This window comes from Fragaria vesca, linkage group LG7 (assembly GCF_000184155.1).
Source record: "Fragaria vesca subsp. vesca linkage group LG7, FraVesHawaii_1.0, whole genome shotgun sequence".
NCBI lineage: Eukaryota > Viridiplantae > Streptophyta > Magnoliopsida > Rosales > Rosaceae > Fragaria > Fragaria vesca.
In genome coordinates, this window is record NC_020497.1 from 7,458,376 (window position 1) to 7,461,881 (window position 3,506).

The window sequence follows — 3,506 nt, forward strand, 5'->3', positions numbered from 1 at the left end:
TAATATATATATATATATATATACACACACACACACAGGGCCCTTCCAATGAGGGATCCCTTTTTTTGTTTATTTCTAAGGATAGATCATTTGACGAACTTTTCGATCACAAAATAAAATCTCCACCGTTCCGTTCGTTGGGCTATATGAGTAGATCATTTCTACAAATTTTCAGAAAACTTGATGATCGTTAAGTCATCCAAATGAGGGATTTATTTTTAATAATCTTGAACGGTGTAGGTTTGACATAAGTGTTAAGTTTTTTGTTTTAATCTCAGCCATCAAAGCCCATTAAAAAACAGATATAATGGTTTGGGTCTCTCCCTAAAAATGACAAAAAATAGGGATCCCTCGATGGAAGGGTCATGTATATATATAGACACACACACTTTAAATACAAAGTTGTTACAGCTGCTCTCGAGTTTTGATTAATGAAACTGTCGAATACAATTTGGGGAGGGGGGGGGGAGGACATAGAGCCTAAACCCCTGATTACAAAGATCTGAAATAATATCAGAAATCCCTATAATAAACATATACTCAACGAGACACCAACTAGCAAAGAGTACTACTCTAATGATGACATACTGGAAAGATCTATAGATATGTAACACGCTTACACATCCTAATGTCAAATAATTTAGCTTTCCAACTATGTTGCCGCCGGAAGTTAGATCCAACGACACTTGACGAACCCTACCAGTAGACGGCAATGACAATTTAACAAAGCAATAAACTAGTTGCCTACCTAGAGCAGTCAAGACAGTTTGAGTGCACACACCGGACGAAGCCCAATCAACCTTACAAAACTAATATAGCTACTTTTTTCTCGCATAATGCGCAACCAAACTAAATAACATAAATAAATAAAAACATTAAAAAGATAATTAGCAAAATTCAGGTCCAAAAATGGAGCTCAAACCCATGCAACAAACCAAGAGGTAAGGAAGCCATAACACGTGTGTAAGACCCAGTCCAGATCTAACCCAGCCACCACCGATGGTTCTCTCTCCCCGTCGTCCCACCACCAACATCGATCCGCCACCACTAGCGTTTCTAGATTCTGATTATCCCAAGACACCGCTCAGACGGCCATTCCACCCTGATCAAAACCACAAGTCGCTCCAACCCAGATTAGAGCACCCATCAACACCGCCCTCTGAATAACCAGCTTTTGAACCGTTGCCACCAATCCAGCAGCCTCAAACCACCTTCCTGCCTCCTCTCTCTCGCCCCAACCGGGTGTTGAGACACAATTGACTCATGTAAATGTGCCCAAAACTATGAATTTTGTCTTGTGTTTACATGTGAATTTATTACCATTAATCCATTTTCTTGTGTTTGTAGAAAATAATGGAATGAGAGTGAAGCACCTAAATTATGCCTTGAAAGTGAAGGATTCAAAGCTAGGAGCAAAAGACATGGAATTTAGGTAAGAAAACAAAAACCAAGATTTTCCGGCAAGACTCTCCCGCGAGCCGCCACTCATGGGGGCCTTTCTTCCATTCATGGAGGAGCATGGTGGTGCGACTAACATTTGAATTCAAAGCATCTTTACCCCCATTTTGTGTTTTTGGAATGTTGCACCACATGGAGCTAAAATGGGGACCTATTGTGTAAAAGCATCTCAAAACCTTGGTCCCCAAAAAGCAAGCTGATTTTGAGAGTGTGTGGAGACCAATTCCTCACAACACATTGGGAGCCATCTTCATCTCTTTCATCTCCAAGATCCACTTTTCTCCCTACACCACCACAACACCATTTCCACCACTAAATCTCCATCTCCACCTTCATAACCACTAGGGTTGCGTTCGGGTCGGTCCGGGCCGAAAAAAATCAAAACCGAGCCCAAACTCGAAAGTTTCGGGTCGGGTCGGGCCGGTTTTTTTATCTCTAGAAACCGACCAATTCGGGCCTTTTCTGGGCCGGGCCGGGTTTCCGGGTTTTCGGGTTGTAAAAAAATAGTATATGCACTCATGTTCAAAAATCAAAACTGAACAGCAGTGCCTAACAACAGTGCCCAGTTTCTTTCTGTTTGCAAATTCACTTTCATAAACATTGCTAAAACATATCATAAACTCATAAAGACATGCTGCAAACTTACAAAGTCACAAACTCACAAAACACAAAGTCATCACAAAGTCTTAAAAGTTAAACACAAAGTCATGAAGTTTGAAACACAATTACACAAAGTCTGAAACAGTGCAACTGTCAAACTGCAAATCACATACACAAACCACGAATTATCATAAACTAAAGTTCATAACAACATCAAGTCATCAATTATTAAAATTTGAATTAATTACTGGTCATTCCATTAACTTTCATGCACTCGACAGTTTACTCCATTAACTTTCAATTTCAATCGATTACTCCATTAACTATCCAATGTCACACAATTAGGTCCATCCGTTAAGTGGCCGTCCAAATCAGTGGTTAAGTTGCTGACTGGACATATTTTTCAACTGAAAATTCCATTTAACACCCTCCCTCTCTCCCTTCTTAATCTCTTCAATCTCTTCTCTCTCCTCCTTCACCTCCTCCGCAACCACAACGCCACCACATCACCAGTTGGACCTTCAACAACACCGCAACAACAATACCAGCAACCAACCAACCACACCACCAGCAACCAACCACATTAACACCGTAATCAAACACACTGCAACCAACCACACCACCAGTAGCTCAACCCGCAGTAGCTCAACATCTCTCTCCCGACGCCAAAAACTCAAACCCACATACCTCGCATCTCTCTCCCGAAGCCCAAAACTCAAACCCTCATAACAATCTTCTCCCTTCGCCGCCAACCAAACCCTAAACAACACCATCTATGAAGCCCTTCCGTTTTCCGCTTCAAACCCGTGCTAGACTTGAAATCTCAACCACTTCGAATCCCCAGCCAACAACCTCTTCTCACTCGCCTCCCCTTCCTCTATATGAAATTGAAGCCATTTGTTTGATTGGAAACATATTTGGGGATTGGGGATTTCAATCCCTAAAATTTCAGATTTGGGAATTGGAAGTGTTGAACGGTGAGCCACCAGAGGGCATTGGTGCGGTTGACAGCCTAAGGTGGGACACCAGCGCGTTGGGGATGGTGAGGAGGAGGGTGGTGTTGGAGTAGAGGAAGGCGCGGATGAGGTTGGGGTCAGAGACGTCAAGGTGGAGGGCGGCGAGGCTGAGAGAAGTGATGGTCAAGGCCACGCGCTCTGGTAGCGGAGGGGTGGGGCAGGTGGTGACGGTGGAGGCGGAATAGGTGACGCTGATGGTGATGGATGAATGGTGATGGATGAGGCGGCATCCGGCGAGGAAGATGAGGGTGATGAGAGAAACGGCGGAGAGAGAAAAGTGGGAAGCCATGGCTGGCTGATGGGTTTTAAATGTGTGTGTGTGTGTGAGAGAGAGAGAGAGAGAGAGAGAGAGAGAGAGAGAGAGAGAGAGAGAGAGAGAGAGAGAGAGAGAGGAGGTAGGTAGTAGTAGTAGTAGTAGTAGTAGTAGTAGTA